The sequence below is a fragment of the Solanum verrucosum genome, unplaced genomic scaffold (genome assembly GCF_900185275.1).
Source record: "Solanum verrucosum unplaced genomic scaffold, falcon-dt-bn FXZP01000121.1, whole genome shotgun sequence".
Classification (NCBI taxonomy): domain Eukaryota; kingdom Viridiplantae; phylum Streptophyta; class Magnoliopsida; order Solanales; family Solanaceae; genus Solanum; species Solanum verrucosum.
The window spans coordinates 773,604-784,780 of record NW_026020509.1 but is presented as its reverse complement, the minus strand read 5'-3'; positions in this window follow the sequence as shown (position 1 = coordinate 784,780).

The following is an 11,177-nucleotide window of genomic DNA, read 5'->3' as shown; positions in this document are numbered from 1 at the left end:
AATGTTAGTCTTTGTGTGGTTGTTTTGACCCTTTGTGGTTGTCTAGTACTGTAATGAGCAGCAACACAAGAAGAAGCCAAGAGGATTTATTCCAAAATTTTGTCCATGGAAACACTTTCTCTAGTTAGCTACAAATCCATACAAAAAAAAACAAAAGACTAATAAAGGAAAAGTCCAAAGAGTAAAAGTTAAAACAAGGTCACTCACTCACCATTTTCAAAACCTTTTTTTTTTTTTTAATCTTTTTAAAGAATTAATTTGACAGATAAAAACAACTATTTGTGTATGTGTTTGTGTTGGTTTTGGGTTCTGACAAACAAAAACCTCACTTATTAGTTATACACACATAAATATGTCTTTTAATTTGACCTTATTTTACATTTACGTTTTTTTAATTTTGGGTGTGCATAAGTAAGCATTTAAAGTTGTATAAAGTTGAACAAATAGAAATATGAGTACTATGTGGCAAAATACACGTAGGACTACATGTAGGATGACGTGTGTGTCTATTTGTTCAATTATATATAAGTTAAAGTGATTACATGTGCACATCCAAAGTTTGAGGGCATAAATGTGAAATGAGGTCAAGTTAAAGGTCATATTTATGTATTATGCCTTAGTTATACAACATAATTGTAGTCAAAGTTAATTGGACCTGTTTTTTTAATGAGTAACTTATATGGTATTGGTTCAGCCGAATTCAATATGTGCAATAAGATTTTTTTTCTTGTAACTTTCAGGAAATTCGTGGTCGCTATCCTTTGAGTGCGCATCGGATAAATCTGCAATTATATAATAGCCCACAAATCATATAAAAAATATAAATCGTACTAGATAAATATGGTCAATGAGCTCGACTGAGAAGGTAGTAAGTATAGTGACTAGAAATTATCTTAGCACATGGTATTGCACTATATTACTAAGCATATTTCACAGAGGCCAATAGCCTTAGGCAATTAGGTTCTCTTTTTAATTACCTTTGTGAGGTTTGTGACAGTTGCCTCCCACTTCCTTTATAGTTTTTTTTAATACAAGTAGTAATATATTATTTCATATCTTTTTTTAATACAAAGAATGAAATGTATGTTAGAAGGTGAATATTTGCCCATAAGTTTCAATCCCAAAATTCCAGTACTATAAGCTGAGAAATTATAAATTATTTATTTATTTTTGAATGATTTCATATACTATTATCATGAGCACTAAAGTTTTCCTTTTTCTAAAGTAGATTCCCCACTCACTGACTTGAAATTATAAATTTATTGTTTTTTCTTTTGAATCTTCTCATCATATTTTATGGGCATGGTTTATATCTTTAAAAAAAATGTGCTACAACCTTTACTTATACTTACATAAATAGCTATAGGTTATTGCACAAACTACAACTCACCAATAAAATTTATCAAATGGAATTTGAAGAGAATAAAGTATTATACGCAAATTTTATTTCTATTTTCATGAAGTTTTGAGAGAATATATTGTACACAGACTTTAATTATCACAGCGCTATCACCTTGATAATCAAATTGTCAAATATATTGCCCGAAAAATGTAATTCCCTTGTGAAGTTAAGGATGAATATGGTAGAAGTAATTTGGTTAATTGTTGAATTTGCTAATTATTGAAGATTTCAGATAAATATCGAAAGTAAACAAGACAAATATTATTCATATTTGGAGCGAGACAAATCAATATGCTGATTTTTTTGGCAAATGAAGATTAGAGACATATAACGAATTTGCTAATATGGAAAAAAATGCGGTTAAGGAAATGAAGTTTCTTTAAGTGTATCTTATAAAATAATTTATTAGCTTTTAATATTTTTTTAACGTACCAAAAATTAATTCAGTTTGCTAATGCAAAAAAACTTGGGCCTCAGGCTCAGCTGTTCAAGCATTAGGCATGTGTAGGTTTAAGTGGAGAAGAAGAATGTGGAGACCATGTCATCAATATTTATCTTTTTGGTTGCACTATTATTTTCATCACCGAAAGTCACACTCCAAGTAGGATTGAAGCCAGGTAGAATCGGGAGGCTTATTTGAAATGATTTTAGCTTCAATTTGTATTGTTTCATCACTTGTTGCTGGTTATAACAGCATATCTAATGAAATCTCATAACTAAAATTTGATGATGATAAAATGTATGCAGACCTTACTCAAATTAGGTGAAATGGCCTGATGGACCTTTCTACTTGACTATTTGTCAACTGAACCATTAAACTCAATGAAATTTCAAGTTTTAAGCCCTTCTGATCATTGACTAAAAACTTATGTGGCAACTTAATTATTGAGTTGACACGAATACGTGATGTCACGCATAGATGAGCGTGAAAGATCAAATTTTAGACTAAAAACAATTTTGTTTTTTTAAAAAAATAGAATAAAAAGATCAAAAATAAGATAATTAATATTTTTCAGTTCTTTCTTATTTTTCCACCCTACCCCTCCCCATTTCCTTTTTTCTATCTACCCCCCCCCCCCATTTCTCTTCTTTCTCCCCTTTCTAGCCCTTTCCAATTTCTTGTTTCTCTTTCTTTTTCTATTTTTTTTTACATTTTCTTCCTCCCGGGATTAGAAACAAAATTGTATTGTTGTTGTAGATCTGTATTTTCCTTTTATTTTTGAGGTAATTTATAACCCATAAGTGATAAGGATTCAACAATCTTGAAAAATGAAAATTGATTATTGAATGTCTTTGTAAAATTAGGTGAAATGTGTTATGTAAAATTGTGTATAAATATTAGAGTATATTGATGTATTTTTAAATAGCTATTCATCAACATCAATGAGGGAAAGAAATTCATCATGGTACAAGTGATAGATGTAAATGTTAGTAAAAGAAATACGTTTAAAAGTTGTGAATGAAAGAAATTTCGAAAAAAATAATCGAATGATAATTGTTAGTTATTGAGGAATGTAATGATACTAGTGAGAATGGAAGGTTGTGGTGGTATCTCTAATGTAAAAAAGATGAGGTGAAGGGATGAAGAAAGAATGAAGTGAAAAAAGAAAGAAAAGATTGATTTTTCAAAATAATAATAATAATAATAAGTGATGTGTCATTTAAAAGGATGTGGATGATGATATGTCATTTTTATCAAGCATTGAAGTTCACACACAACGAAAGGGGTTTAAAATGCTTAATTTTAGGCTTAAGTCATACACCGCTTTCTAAAGTTGTCCCCATAATTCACTTAGACACTTTAACTAAGGCTTGTACCTATGGAACACCTTGACTATTCTGAATTTGAACCAATTAGACACTTTGTGCATATGTGGCACAAAAAGTGGGATTCACGCCTTATTGGGCGCGTGAATCATTTAATCAAACACATTTTCAACCTTTTTTTTCTCAATAGTAATTTTATTGGAGCAGATAAACCCTAGCTTTGTTATACACAAGGACATCTCTTCAATTTTTTTAACCTTCTTGTCAATTGTCATTGTATTAATTTTTCAGATTTAGAATTATATTATGCCGTCATTTTCACCGGAAAAAATGAAAACTACCATCCACATTTTTTTGCCAGAAAAAACGAAGACTACCATCCACATCTCCTTTACCAGAAAAAATGGAGACCATATACACCACCCCTGATCCACATCCCTTTTTCCTCCACAACAAAGCAGAATCAAAATTCGAAATCAAAATTAAAAAAGGAAGAACATATTTTTTTAAGAAAAAACAACATCAATTTAAAATATGAATAAAAAATACGGCATAAAGAGAAACAAAAATGGTGAATTCATACTTAGTATATGTTTAAATCTCCATTTTTTTTTCTCAAGATGAACAATAACAATGGTGGACAAGGGATATATTTTAGGGAAAGAGAAGAAGGGGGAGGTTTGTGGTGGGTAGGGGTGCCGCGGGTCGGGTGGGGTTGGTTTAAGTAGATTTTTCTTTTTTTTTTTAGTTGAAACTCTTTTTCTTTACAGATTTAGATTTTTTTATATTTAAAATTCATTTATTTAAAGTAATTAAATTAAAATGCCACATGTCTTCGTTTAATTTATTATTTTGCCATATTAGCCGCGTATGCATTACACGCACTTCATTTTTAACTAGGTGTCAGAAAAATGTTTGATAGGTATTTATTTTTTAAGATTGAAGTGTCTGATAGGAAAATGGATGTGTTGAGGTGTCTAAGTGAAATATGCGGACAACTTTAAGGGGCCGTCAATGACTTAAGCCTTAATTTTACAAAATTTAAGGGTTCAAATGACAAATAATCAAGTAGAATAATCCAGAATACAAACTCATACAAAAACAAAGGTCTATCAGGCCATTCCGCCCTCAAAATTTAAAAAAAGTTCACTTGTTTTTTCTTCCATTCCTTCTCAAACATCCAAAAATATGTGGCCCGGTACGTAACTCGCGTCCAAATTAGTAAAGCCCGTGGGAGGTAGGCCCAAAACTTTATACTTGGGCTTGGACCTCATCCACCCATGAGTGGGTAAAGTGTAGGTATAGCTGATTTTTGAGATCCTATTTAAGGTATGGTCAAAGAAATTACTCCATTTCTTTCAATTTATGTGAAATGACACATTTTTATATTAAATAACAATTTAAATATAAAATATCTATTTTATTTTTAATTAAATGATTTACAACTAAATTAAACTACCTCGTATAAAATGAAATAGGAGTATAAAATTTGTCTCAAGTTTGATATATTGCTTACAAATTTTAGACACACAACTAAGCTAGCGTTTGGCCATAAATTTCTAAATATTCTTAGCAAATATTATTTGGTGAAATTTCACTATGTGTTTGGCCATAGTATTTGGAAAAGAAATATATTTTACTTTTAAAAAAAAATATGATTTATACTCATAAGTTTTAAAAACTATCAAAACTAACCATAAGTTTGTATTTCAATTCAATTAGATTTTTGTTGCAACAAATAACAAGTAGTGTCCATGACACTATAACAATGTAATAGTTTGGAGTGAGTGCAACAAACATCATTTCATACATCATGAAATAGACAAAACACAAAACTTTGTTACCCTGAGCCGATTGCTCGTCATTTTCATCAACGACCATATCATTACTTTTATATTCATCGAATATTTCATCACTACTTTGGTGTTCACATAAAATATTATATAATACAACACAAACAACTACTAAGCTAGTTCTTTCTAGTATTTGAGACAAATTTCATTATTTCAAAAGATCTCAAATAATGAAATTTGTCCTAAATACTAGAAAAAACTAGTATTTGAAAATTTGGGATATTTGCCAAATAATAACAAACTGGACAAATACTATTTATCAAATTTTTCCCCAAATATTATTTGGAAAATCTATGGCCAAACAAGCCCAAAGTTTGGTATAATAAATATGTTAAATCATCTTAGCTTGCCTACTTTGAAGGTACAAATTGTATGGTCAAATTATTAATCCCATATAATTAAAGGTGATGTTTATGTTAAGGGTAAAGGAGTTGCATTCATCCCACAACACTTCATTATGTTCTAGTGTTGAGAACTAAATATACATAGATCAACGTTATGATTGTGTAAAGCCCACAAAATTACAACAGAGTAAAACCTGAATCCATAATTTGTAAAAAAAAAACAACATATATTCAATTCTAAAAACAAAATTCAAGAAAATTAAAATACCAAATGTGTGCTCGATGAACCTAGGAAGGTTAAACTTATTAATAAAGTGAAAACCTTTTAGATCCAGAAGAAAAAACACTATAAAGTGTTTTCACTTTTTATAAGAGCATTTAATTCACTTTGCGCAAAAGATGGCCGCTGTTGCCCATTGTTATTTGGCAAGCGGATGGAAGATTTTGCACATAATAACAATATTGTTTCCAGTTTAAAAATAAAACTTCCAAAAAAGTTAAGAGGTACTTTTTGATTTCAATTCATAAAGTAGTAGTATTCGAATCAAATACAATGATGGGGAAAAGAAAAAGATGCGATTTTTCTTAAACAAAGTTATGAAAATGACTATCAATATACCTAAACGATTCCACAAATACGAAAAGACGAAAGAAAGGAGGCAAAGAATGAAAAGATGGATCTCATTAGGGTTTGTTGGTGCCTTTTATAGAGTGTTCCAAGTTGGTATATGCTGGTGACAAGGGTAATTTGGGGAGCTAAGTAGATCTGCCCATTATTAAACTCTTTTTAATATATAAAGGTTAAACACATATTTAAACTATCTCATTTTTTTTGAGTTTTACATCTAAAACTATTGAAAGTGTAAGTTTGTTTCATATCTAGTTTATATCAAATTAATAAGTGATAGTTTAGCTATAAAATTCACATTCCAATAGTTTAGGTATGAAACTAAAAAAAAAAATAAAAAAATTTAAGTGTGTTTTTGACTTATCTTTATACTTTATTAATTTTCCTTATATATCAAAATTGAGATTTACAATTGATGAACTTTTTTAAAAACTTAAAAATATTTATAATTTCAAAAAATATAAATTTTTAGAATAAAATATTTTTTAAATTGATTCTATCTTAATTTTATAAATTAATAATAAATTTGAGACAATATTTTTGGACTTTGGGGACAAGAAATAATAAGAAACCAATCATATCATATCATATATATATATATATATATATATATATATATATATATATAAAAGAAAACTTTAGGCTCGCCTACGTGGCGCCACAACAAATCAGAATTCCCTTTTAATTTATTTATTTCCAAAACTAGCATTTTCCTTACATAAAAAACTGTGACTTTTATCAAAAGTTGCGACTTTTATCAAAAGTTGCGACTTTTATGAAAATTTATGACTTTTATGAAAAGCTGTGACTTTTATGAAAAGTTGTGACTTTAATGAAGAGTTGCGACTTTAATGAAAGGTTGTGACATTTCCGAATGGTTGCAACTTTTCCAAATAGTTGTAACATTTCTGATAAGGCACAATAAATATTTGTTCACACTACCCTTTGTTGTCTATAAATAGAGGGATTTCTTCTCATTTTAAAACAACGAAAATTCTAAACCTCATCTTCTTCTTCTTCTTCTTCACAATTAAATATTTGTGTACTTTGCTCCTGTTGAGTGGCTCACTAACACCATTACTTATGTTATAGATCCTGATATGTATTTTATAGTCATTAATTTTTTTTAATTTTTTTAGTTTAGTTTAAATGTGGACCAAGTCCACAGCTTTATTAAAAAACATAAATCAATACCAATTGGGTCCAAAAATGTCCCGATTGGAAACAACAAAACAAAGTAAACTACAGGAAGAAAACAAACTAATAGAAAAGGAAATAAACTCTAATGTCTGGAAAAAAATCCAGCTTCTCCGATGTGACAGTCGCCGGAGAATCCTCCCAAAGTGACGACTAGTCTTTCCAAATACTCACCTTCTCTTGATATGAGCTCTGTTTGATATCGATCCAGGTATGGGTTGCAATCACTTCCACATCAACAAATCTCATTGATGTAATGATTCAAATACCTTTGAAGACTTCTTCTACCTGAATTTTATCGATTTGAGCTAGATCTCAAGTTATGCGCAAGAATTTTGGGGACACGCTTCAGTCACCATCCAGATTTGAAGACAAGATCTATTGAGATAAGTTTTACCTTTATAATTTAATTACTCATCTTTGAGATATATTTTGATACTCAGTCCTTGATTATTCTCCTCAACAGGTTAAACCCCACCGAAATTAATACCATTGTTTAAGTCGACTAATCTCCGACCTTGCATCGCTCACCCTTTTCCAGGAGACTAAGGTAATCTTTCACCTTCTTATTTTAGTCCTCTCCTGATTTGCTTTGAACTGATGTGGTGCTCTTTTTTCTTTATTAAACACCATTATAATGTTTGTTTTGAACTTTCTGAATCCTCAAATTAGGAGTTTTTTCTTTATCCTGTTGCAAAATAGCTTGGCCTGTTGTGGTAGTTCCTGTATATTTCGATATTGTTGTCTCTCTGTACTTGCAAAATGAGCAAACAACTTAGTTAAAACATCAACAAAGTTATTCCCTTATCTGAGGACGTGAACCACCTCCACCACATGACTCCTTATCATTGTCTGAATGTGTTTGATATCCCAAGCTATCTGCCATGGGACCTCTCATACTCCATGTATAACTTTCTGAGCCACCAGTGAGTCGTCTCAATTATCAAGGGAAGGAAATTTCCTTAATTGCAGTATTGTAACCCTTCTTTAATTGCCATGACATCTGCCTCCAAAATAGATGTAGTATTAATTCTTCTAGATTCTGCATATTTAAAATCTCCTCCTATATCTCTAATACAAAAGGCTATACACCCAACTCCTGATTCAAGCTGATAAGAAACATCAGTATTGCATTTATATACTCCCATGGGGGATGACTCTATCTGACCACCATAGTTTTTGTCAATTGAGCATATCCTTCAAGATAGTTGACAATTAAGGGCCAGTTTTGAGGGACATTCTTTAACCATGGATATCTACTCTTAGTAAATAAGTAGATGTTTCTATGTATCTCTACAATCATTGAGGTTGTTGACATATTTCCACTATGCTTCATCACATTCCTCCTCTTCCAAATTTCCCAAGTTATGAAAACATGAATTACTTTAAACAATTGCTTATATTTAGGACTACCATCAGCTTTCCACCAATCTTCCATAATTTGTTGAAGCTGATTAATTGGAAATGATAACCCTGCAAAATTTCTAAAAGTTTTCCAAACAGATTGAACACTGGGACAATTAACAAATAGATGAGAGAAAGTTTCAGGAGCACTATTATTGCAGCAACTACAATCAACCCTCTCCACTATGTTCCTTCTAATTAAGACCTCCCCAATAGGAATCCTTCTAAACCATAATCTTCATATAAAAAGGACACCTTAAAAGGCAAACCTTTCTCCCAAATTTTGGAGATATCTTCTATATACTCTCTTCTACTTCTGCATAATTCCCACGCTGAGCTAACTTTGAATTTACCATCACTACTAGGCATTCACCATGCTCTATCTCTTCTTTCAGTACTAGTAAAGCTTCCTAAGGTATTACATGTGTGATTGCATATATCCTCATTGAAATTACTTTCCAGTGCATTAATCTTCCATCCATTTTCAGCATATAGTTCTTTGACATCTTCCAGTTGACTTTGGTTATGTGATATAGGCATCAAAAAATGCAAAGCACCCAGTTGTGTCCAGTTATCAAACCACACACTGGCTTGTCCTTCTCTAGGTTCCCACCAGATCTCTTGATCAAAGAAATCCCTAGCTTGTAACATAACTTTCCAAACTTGAGATCCTCAATTCCAGTCCACCAACTGTGGCTTTTGTCTTTTACAATACTTATTCCACATAAAATTTGTCCACATGGTATTTTTGGTTCTAAAATTCCACCACAGCTTAGCAAATAAATCTTTGGATACATCAAATAAAGATCTAAAACCTAAACCTCATTCCTCCTTGGGTAGAAAAATATCACCCCATGCTACCCAGTGAGTGGCTCTTCCTTGTTCTTAAGAATTCCACAAGAATTTTGCAAAAATCTTATGAATATCATCAATGACACATTTAGGAGGCGTGATAGATAAGAGGAGATAGACAAGAATACTCTGTAATACATGGTTAATCAACACTGCTTTGCCACCATAAGATAGAAGTTTCCCTTTCCACATTTGAAGTTTATTCTGAATCTTCTTGATGAGCTCTTTGAAATAAATCTTCTTCTTCTTAGCATGACCAATAGGACAACCCAAATAAGTTAAAGGAAAATTTTCTTTGCAGAAACCTGTGATTTCCTCCACCATTTGAACAGAGCTAAAAGCAGCTTTGTTAAACAAGTAAAATAAACTTTTTTCTTTGTTTATAAGTTGTCCTGATTGTTGTTCATACATTTTCAATGTGTGCATTATCAACTGGAGAGAACTCATATCAGCTGAGGCAAAAATAATTGTATCATCAGCATAAGATAAGTGATTCAACTGTTCACTCTATTTAGGAAGACCATATCCTTTTATATTCCTCTTCTAGGAATAGATGATTTAGAGCTCTCGTTAATACCTCAGCACTAAGTATAAACAAAGCAGGAGACAAATGATCTTCTTGTTTAACCTCCCTTGATGAATGGAAAAAATCATGTGCTTGACCATTAATCAATACAGAGTATCAATTATTAGCAATAATTCTCTAAATCATGTCAAGCATCATATAATTAAAACCCATTTTTTCCATTACTTTAATAAAAAATCTCCAATCAACCCTGTCATACGCCTTTGCCATGTCAAGCTTGATAATCACATTATCCGGTTTGCCCCTCAACCTAATATCAGTAACAATTTCTTGAGCCAACAATACATTTTCAGTAATATTTCTTCCTTTGACAAATCCAGATTGATTCTGGGATATCAATCTAGGAAGCAACACCTCCATTCTATCATGCACCAATCTAGATATGATTTTATTAAGGAAATTACTCAAGCTAATAGGTCTAAGATCAGAAAAGTATTGAGGAAAATCCTTTTTAGGTAATAGCACCAAGTTAGTATGAGTAATAGACTTAGGTAAAGTAGCTCCTTTGAAGAAAGCCTAAACTAATTTTATTACATCTAAACCAACAGTGTCCCAACAGTTTTGATAAAAACAACCAGAAAAATCATCTGGTCCACAAGAGCTTTATGCATTTAACTTAAATACTACCCTCTTGATCTCAGCCTCATCAGGTAACTTGGTCAATATATCATTTTCCTTTTGTGAGATTACAAGATTAATATGCATTAGTAGAGATAGGTCAGAATGATTAACCCTTGCAGTAAATTGTTTGGTAAAAAAATTAACCCATTCTTCTGCAATCACATTTTTTTATTCTGCCCATGAGCCATCAGATTTAATTATTCTCCTCAGGTAAAGCCTCTTTCTTCTCCCTCTCACTAAACTGTGAAAAAATTTAGTGTTCCTGTCCCCTTTCTCAAACCATTGCACACTAGCTTTTTGTCTCCAAAACTCTTCTTCAAAGTGTAAATAAACCTTGAGCTCTGCATGAGCCTTCTGAAGAATACTTCTGTTAGCGGGTGATGAATCATCAAGAAATAGTTGCTCCTTCAATTTCACAATCTCTTCTCTAATTGCTAATTGTCATTAATTTATGCTTATATTATTAAGGATAAATGATAAGATGTAATAATTTTCATTTTCTTTTACTTTATTAATGTTTGTA